Source organism: Dipodomys spectabilis, unplaced genomic scaffold (genome assembly GCF_019054845.1).
Source record: "Dipodomys spectabilis isolate Male_0828 unplaced genomic scaffold, ASM1905484v1 ptg000436l, whole genome shotgun sequence".
Lineage (NCBI taxonomy): Eukaryota > Metazoa > Chordata > Mammalia > Rodentia > Heteromyidae > Dipodomys > Dipodomys spectabilis.
In genome coordinates, this window is record NW_024871113.1 from 9,863,526 (window position 1) to 9,872,172 (window position 8,647).

At 41.9% G+C, this 8,647-nt stretch overlaps 1 pseudogene; it reads right to left on the reverse strand.

The window, feature by feature from the left end:
- Positions 1 to 185, reverse strand: LOC122097876 (annotated as a pseudogene).
- Between the last annotated feature and the right edge of the window lie 8,462 nt (positions 186 to 8,647).

An 8,647-nucleotide genomic window follows, 5' to 3' on the forward strand; every position in this document is an offset into this window, starting at 1 on the left:
GCCATTCTGATGGGCTCCATGTATCTATTGCAGAGTCCCATGTTTCATCAGCACTAAAACCAACCATGCCATCATAGCATTCTCCAGTTCTTTCTTTTCTGTCATAGGCCATTACAGTACTCTACATGATCAGTGAGATTTCTCTAATAACAAACTACAGAAATGATCCCTGAAAGTATAGTCTTAATTATATAGGAGATTTATCAAAACAATTTCCTTTTGTGCAAAAGGTTGCAATCACTCTCAGACCTAGGCAGGCACACCAAGCAGGGAAATCTGTTAGTTTTTTGTTTTGTTTTGTTATTTTTGGTCAGTCGTGGGGCTTGAATTCTGGGCCTGGGTACTGGTCCTCAGCTCTTCAGCTCAAGGATAGATCTCTACCGCTTGAGCCACAGTGCCACTTCCAGCTTTTTCTGTTTATGGGGTGCTAAGGAATGGAACCCAGGGCCTCCTGCATGCAAGGCAATCACTCTACCACGGAGCCACCTTCCCAGCCCTGTGGGTTTTTTGTTTGTTTTTGTTTTTCTGCGAGTCCTGAGGCTTGAATTCAAAAGCCTGGTTATTGTTCCTGATTGTTTTTGCTCAAGCCTAGTGCTATACCACCTGAGCCACAGCACCATTTCTGGCCATTCCTGAGTGGTTTATTAGAGATAAGAGTCTCTTGGACTTTCTTGCTTGCTGGCTTTGAACTGGTATCCTCAGGTCTCAGACTCCTGAGTAGCTAGAATTACAGGTGTAAGCCACCATTGCCTAGCTCTGCTAGGTTTTTATCAGAGTCCAAACTGTCCTTCCTCCTTGTCAAGAAGTTAAGACTAGACTCACATTGATTGCCAAGGTTAGAAATGGGACTGTTCTTTAACTCTTATAAAAGACTTGATTTACCTTTTATCCCCTCTTGTCACAGCTGGCTGGAAGCAGGATTGGGAATGGAATAACTGACAAATATAGTTGGAAGAGGTTGATGAAGTCAGTGGGAAGTTCTCATTCAAGCAGGGCGCTGGTGGCTCATATTTGCAATCCCAGCTACGCAGGAGGCTAAGATCTGAGGTTCTTGGGCCAAAGCCTGCTCAAGCAGGAAAGTTTGTGAGATTCTTTGTCTGCAGTTACCCACCAGAAAATCGGAAATGGTGCTGTGGCTCAAAGTAGTATAGCACTAGCCTTGAGCAGAAGAGCTCAGAGACACCACCAGACCCTGAATTGATGACCCACATTCCAAAAAAAAAAAAAAAAGACTCCCATTCAAAGGGATCTTCCTTTTAATTCTATTGATAAAGATTATATCTTCCTCATATGGCTAGCTGGTCACAGGTAGCATACCTGGTAGTTGCAGTTTATTCTTTTTTTTTTCAAATTTTTTTATTGTGATTGAGTGCTTACATAATTTCCCAAATTTCACATTATTGTGGGATAATGAAGCTTAGTTAAAGTCACAAACACATTCCAATTTTCATAGGACAAATTGTCTATCATGGTTTGTAACATTTATGAGTTCTATGAGCTTTGCAATACAGTTATTTCTTCCACATTGGATGATATGTACATTTCTTTTGTTTTGCATAGCATCAGCTGTTCCCTCTTTCCCACTTGTTCCCTCCCTCCCATTGCTGCCATTGAGTTGCTTAGTTCATTTTGGTCAATGTCCAGTGTAGTTGATGGATCCTGCTGTTGTATGTTTTTCCCTAATTCCCTCTAGTTCTGTGTCATCCTTCCGGTTTCTCTCCATACATGTGATCAGCAGCATGGGGGTTATTTAGTAGTGATTCGACCAGATGACTGGAAGTCCTTTGTTTCTTAAGTCCTGTTAATGTTCGTATCACCTAACATTTTGGATTTAACATCCACTTATCGGGGAGACCATGTGCCATTTGTCTCTTTGCACTAGGCTTACCTCACTCAACATGATTTCTTCTAGCTCCATCCATTTCCCTGCAAATGCTGTTATTTTGTCGTTTCTAATGGCTGCGTAATATTCCATTGTGTATACATACCACAATTTTTGGATCCATTCATCTGTGGTGGGACATCTGGGTTGTTTCCATATCCTGGCTATTGTGAATAGTGCTGCAATAAACATGGAGGTGCATGTGGTCTTATATACTAGTTCCTGTTTTTTAGGATAGATGCCTAGAATGGTATGACTGAATCATAAGGGAGGTCAATATTTGGCTTTCTGAGGACCCTCCAGACCACTTTCCAAAGTGGTTGTATAAGTGTACATTCCCACCAGCAGTGCAATAGTGTTCCTCTTTACCCGCATCCGCTCCAGCATTTGTCATTGGATGACTTGAGGATGTGGGGCATTCTGACTGGTGTATGGTGGTATCTCTGAGTTGTTTTTATCTGCATTTCCTTCACAACCAGGGATGGTGAACATTTCCTCATGTGTTTCTTTGCCATTTTTATCTCTTCTTCTGAGAAGTCTTTCTTTAGTTCCCTTGGCCATTTAGTAATTGGTTTGTTAGGTTTGGGAGGGATTAGTTTCTTGAGTTCCCTGTATATACTGGATATTAACCCCTTGTCTGATATACTGCTGGTAAATATATTTTCCCAATTAGTTGGTTGTCTTTCTAGCTTGGTTGCTACAGCTTTAACTGTGCAGAAACTTTTTATCTTTTTTATTTTTTTTGGGTGGGGGGGTCCGGTCATGGGGCCTGAACGCTGGGCATGGGTGCTGTTCCTCAGCTCTTCAGCTCAAGGCTAGCGCTCTACCACTTGAGCCACAGCGCCACTTCCAGCTTTTTTCTTTTTTCTTATGTGGTGCTGAGGAATCAAACCCACGGCCTCAGGCATGCAAGGCAAGCGCTCTACCACTGAGCCACCTTCCAGCCCCGAAACTTTTTATCTTAAGGTAGTCTCATTTGTCAAGTCTCTCTCCAATTTGTTGTGACCCTGGGACTCTGTTCAGGAAGTTCCTGCCTGTGCCTATAAGTTCAAGTGTTTCCCCTACTCTGTCCTGCAGTAGTTTCAGAGATTCAGGTTTGATGTTAAGGTTTTTAATCCATTTTGAGTTGATGTTGGTGCATGGTAATAAGCTGAGGTCCACTTTTAGTTTTCTGCATGTGGCCGCCCAGTTTTCCCAGAACTAGTGGTATATCTTTGGCTCCTTTGTCAAATATCAGCTGACTGTAGGTACGTGGTTCTATTTCTGGATCTTCTGTCCTATTCCATTGGTTTTCAGGTCTGTTTTTGTGCCAGTACCATGCTGTCTTTGTTATGATGGATCTATAGTAGAGTTTGAAGTTCAGCATTGAGATCCCTCCCATGTTGTCTTTTTTTTTCCTAGAATTTTTTTGGCTATTCTAGGTCTTTTGTTGTTCCATATGAATTTTTGGACTGTTTTCTGTATTTCAGAAATGTACGTCATTGGGATTTTAACAGGAATTGCATTAAATTTGTATATTAATTTTGGCAGTATTGCCATTTTCACTATATTAAGTCTACCTATCCAAGAGCATGGAAGATCTTTCCATTTCCTAGTGTCTTCTGTAATTTCTTTCTTTAACTTTTTATAGTTTTCATTAAATACTTCTTTTACATCTTTGGCTAGGTTAATTCCTAAATATTTTATTTTGGGGGGAGGTTATTTGCTTAAGTTCCTTGCATGAACTATGATATGTTCGATTTTGGAGAAAGTTCTATGAACTGCTGAGAGGAATGTATATTGTGTTGTTTTAGGGTGAAAAACTTGATAGATGTCAGTTCCACTTGAAGTATGGCCTCACTTAATTCGGTAGCTTCTTTGCCAGTCCTCTGGTTGGTAGACCTGTCCTTTTGTGAGAGTGGGGTGTTAAAGTCTCCTATTATTATCGTATTGGGATTTATTTTATTCTGTAAGTTTGGGAGTATTTACTTAACATATTTGGGTGCTCCAATGTTTGGGGAAAATAAGTTGATAATGGTAATATCCTCCTCTTAGATTGTTCCCTGTATCAATATGTAGTGTCCTTCCTTGTCTTTTTGTATTGATTTTAATGAAGTTTATTTTTTTCAGATATCAGGATTGCTATTCCTGCTTTCTTACTGGGGGCATTTGATTGGTAGATCCTTTTCCAACCCTTCACTCTGAGTTTGTTTGTATGTTCGGCTGAGAGGTGGGTCTCCTGAAGGCAACAGATGGATGGGTCATGCTTTCTGATCCAACATGTAGTTCTTTTTCTTTTGATTGGTGAATTAAGACCGTTAATATTAAGAGATGGTATAGAGAGATGCATTGTGGTCCCTGTCATTCCCTGTTTTCCTTAGTTTTTCTTTTTTCCTTTCCTCCTGAACTTGCTCAGACTTCTATTAATGCCTGTCTGGTGTGGGTCCCCGTTCCTGATTGCTTTCTTCAGGTTGTGTTCCCCCTCTTAGTATTCTATGTAATGCTGGCTTAATGTTTATGTATTCATTTAGTTTTTCTTTACTATTAAAATTTTTCAATTCTCCATCGAATGTGAATGCTAGCTTGCTGCGTATATCAGTCTGGGTTGGCAGTTATTGTTCTCAGGGCTCGGATGGCACTTTCCCAGGCCTTTCTTGCATTCAGTGTCTGTGTGGAGAGATCTGCAGTGATTCTATTTTTTTCTCCCATTGTAGTATAGCTCCTTCTTCATTTTTTCTGCATGCAAGATTGTTTCCTTATTATTCAGATCTATCATTTTTACTATAATGTATCTAGAAATGTTTCTCCTGGGATCCTGCTTGTTAGGTGTTCTATATGCTTCTGTTATGTAGGTAAGATGATCTTTCTTAAGATGGGGGATATTTTCACCTGTAATCTTGTTGAATAAGTGTTGCATTCCCTTGCTTTGATAGTCTTCATCTTCCTCCACTCCAATTATATGAAGGTTAAATTTCTTGGCACTATCCGCTTGCTCTTGAATTTCCCTTTGGCATAATTTAAGTGATTTTTCCATATCTGTGATTTTTTTGGTCCAGTTGGTGTATTTTGTCTTCTATACCTGACATTCTACATTCCATTTCGTTCACTATGTTAATTATGGTTTCCATTGTGGTTTGCATGGAAGAAATGGACTCATTTATAGATTCGATGTTGTTTCATCAAAGTACTAATATCACCTCTTAGTGAGGTATATACTGCCTCTATTTTTGTACTAATCTCACCTCTTTGTGAGGTGTGTATTGCTTCTATTTTTGGATGCACCTCCTGTTTGATACCCTGCATCTCCTTCGATATTTCGTCCCTGTGCTCTTTAAATTTCTGATCTATTTCTCACTTTAGTTCTTGAGTCATTGCCTTCAGCATCTCTTGGATGTAGCTTTTGTCTTCCATTCCTGCTTTGCTCCCATTGGGGCTCTCCCCTGGGTGGATGCTGGATTTTGGGGGTAGCTTGCTATCCTGAGTGTTGATAAACCTTGTAATTTTTCTCTGTGATTTTTGCATGGGGATTCATGGATTATTGCAGACCAATCTGAAATTTTGTTTTAGTCAATACTTGTCTGTCTTTGTGTGGTTGCTGTTTCTGTCCTGGAGGAAAGAGTCTGTACCTGGTCTCGGTCCTGTTGGGGGCCGACCTCCAGCTGCTGGTCTGACCCACATAGGGTTCTTGGCTCCCTGCTGTAGATCACTGGCCTAGACTGCCCGCCTTTAGAAGGATTGAGCTGCCTAGACTGCTCCTGTTTACTCCTACAGGTGCTCTTGACAAGATCGAATGTGCTGGATGTACTTTCCCAGTTGCTGGAGTCTGCTATGGACTCCTGATTTTTTTTTTTTTTTTTGCTAGTTGTAGGTCTGAACTCTGGGCCTGAGCACTGTCCCTCAGCTCTTCAGCTCAAGGCTGGCACCCTACCATTGAGCCATAGCACTATTTCTGGCCCTTTCTTCTTATGTGGTGCTGAGGTATCAGATCCAGGGCCAAATGCACACAAGACAAGCACTCTACTGCTGAGCCACCTTCCCAGCCTGAACTCCTGACTAGTAGCAGGTGCTGGTGGCCTGAGTTGTCCAAATACCGGCCCAGGATATATGGCTCAGGTTCTGGTGGGGTTTGGGCTTCTGGTTCTCTTACCCTGGACACTCAGCTCTTTTGCTGTCACAGGCGTGATTCCTATGGGATGCAGTTCCCTGTTTTCCCACCTCTGCTGAGGTGTATGCTCAAGTTCTGACTTCTGTTGGTGGGAGTTGGCTGTGCTGCTCAGGTACTGGGTCTCCAGGCCGGGTCCTGGCTTCCTCCCTGGGCCATGCCAGTTGGACCTGTACTGCTGTGTATCCCACCTGGGTTATGCAGCCTGGAGTACACAGTTCAAGTTTTTTCCACTGTTGGCTGTTGTGAACCAGGGGCGCTGTTCCTGGCTTGGGCATTTAAGCTCCCTTCCAGGGGCACTCTTGCGCTAGCCTGGCCAGCTGGGTATGCTTCATGAGCTGGTGGAGCTCTCTAACAGTTCCCAGTTTTAGTAGGTCCTGTAGTCTAGGTGTTGGGGTAGGGGTCTGGGTCAGGGTCTGGTGGTTCCCACCAGCTCTGGTCTCCCTTGAGGGTTATGCTGTACCCTGTGGGGTACTCACCCTGGAGCTAGTTGTTGTTTCTGTGTAATGTGGGTTGCCAGTTGCTGCTGCAATCAGAGTTCAGTTGATATCCTTGTGGACTGGGCCAGGTGGTGGTGGCTCTGCGTTTTTCTCCTATGTCTCTGCCTTTGTTGATGCTGTTCAGGCCGGCACTGCTGGATGAGTCTCCGGCCTCCAGCCGAGGGGTGGGAGAGCAGTCTCGGTGAAGGTTCTGAGCACTGAGGTTTGTCTTTGTTTGCGCTCTCTGAATCAGCACCAGTATCTTGCAGGTCTTCTGTTCTGGTGTTCTGTGGGCAAACTGTGTAGTTCTGGGGTTCACACTGAGTGGCTTTGGCGGGATGGAGCCTTTCTGCTAGGAGAGTGAGAGATGGGGGTGGGATCTTTGTGCAGGCTCCGGCTCAGAGGTTTCTCTGTTCATCACAATTAGCGGGTCCCACACTGCTACCTCAGGATGTTCTGCAGATGACCACCTGTGTCTCTGAGACTCCAGCAGCCCCCGCTGGGCTGGGCTGGCCATGGCTTGGCGCATTGCCACGCAGCCAGTAAAGGTTGGGGGAGGGGTCTTTGTACTCTTCCGTTCTGAAATTATTCCTTTTCTTTCTTTCTTTTCTGTTTTTTCCCCCCATATCCTGTTTTTCTGTGGGTGTTCGTCTTTTTGTTGTTGTTGCTCTCTTGGGGAAATTAAGCATTGGAACTCAAACTCTCTTTTTGGTAGGAGAGAGCTGTGGGGTTTCCCTACTGCCCTGTTGCCATCTTGGTGCCCCCTCTCCACCCTTCCTTTTCCTTTTCACCTCAGTTGTAAGCATGAAGTTCCTAAGGTCAAGGATGTTTTCAGTTGTGGAACTGTTGCACTACTCCTCTCATTACTGTTCTTTTCCATTTTAACATGCAACAGCAGCAAGATGAGTCCCCCCTGTTCTCTTTCTATTTCCCTTTACCTCATCTATCACATTACTTTGATAGCTTCCCTTCAAATCACAGTTCTGCCTTCCTCTTCTACTTGTAAGGCTGCAGTGATTACATGGGACCAACCTGAATAGTCCACAATAACCTCTTTTCTTATTACACAAGTTGCAAGTGAATTTTCCAAATTATTCTTTATCATAGCATTTATTCTTTCTTTTTTTCCAAGTGCATTTTTCTACTAGGATACACCTGAGAAAATGGGAAAGGGTAAGTTGAAAAATTATGTATACGTGTATTATCTAAATCATGACTTGAGGTAAATAGTTGTATTTGATCTAGATCTACTTTAAGACATTTTAAATAAAATAAGAGAAACTTGGAGAAATTACATTATTTAATAGGAATCTTATAATTGTTTAGGAACTAGAGTGAAGGGGTATCATTTATTCTGGTAAGGACTGAATGTGCACAGTGCACCTTTACCAACTGCTGTTCTTTCTGCATAATGTAATTCCTACCTCACTTAAACCATGTGCTTACTCTTTCCAAGCCTTTGGCATTGTTTTTTCATTCTGCATAAGATACCTTTATCATACCAACAAGTGCAGTTTCCACCCACCTTACTTTGTGATTATCCCATGCTACTTATAATCTATGAAATAAAGCAGTCCTCTAATAAGCCTAAGATTATTGTGACCTTCTAATTACTCACATCCATTGCAACTTATATCCACTTATGTATCTGCAGTCTGTCTTTTCTAAGTCTGTATTTTACTTGTGCTCAGCCTTGTCATCACACAGTTTTTCACACTTTTCATTTAACATAAGAGAAAGCTGAAGATGACCTTGTGGTTAAAGACTAGTAACTTCCATATTCACAGTTCATACCAGTTGTTCACATTTGCTGAACCACTGTGTGTGCATGTAAATTTTATTTGTACTACCATTTATGAGCAGGTGCATAATGTACACACATACCTGTATACACATACATATACAGTGTTGATGATGTCAAATGTGTTTAAATTGTTAGTGGGGGTACTCTTATAGAATATCTTTGACCAAGAAGGAACTCTTGGCATTTGAATGTTCAATGATTTTTATATTTACCTGTGCTAAAGCTCTAAACATAATGGTGAAATATTTCTTTTTTAAAAAATTCTTTTTGCTCTTTTCCCTTTTGGTCCTTTTTTTTTTTGCTTAACTTAATTGCTATTGCTATTCTATTCATCCACAGAT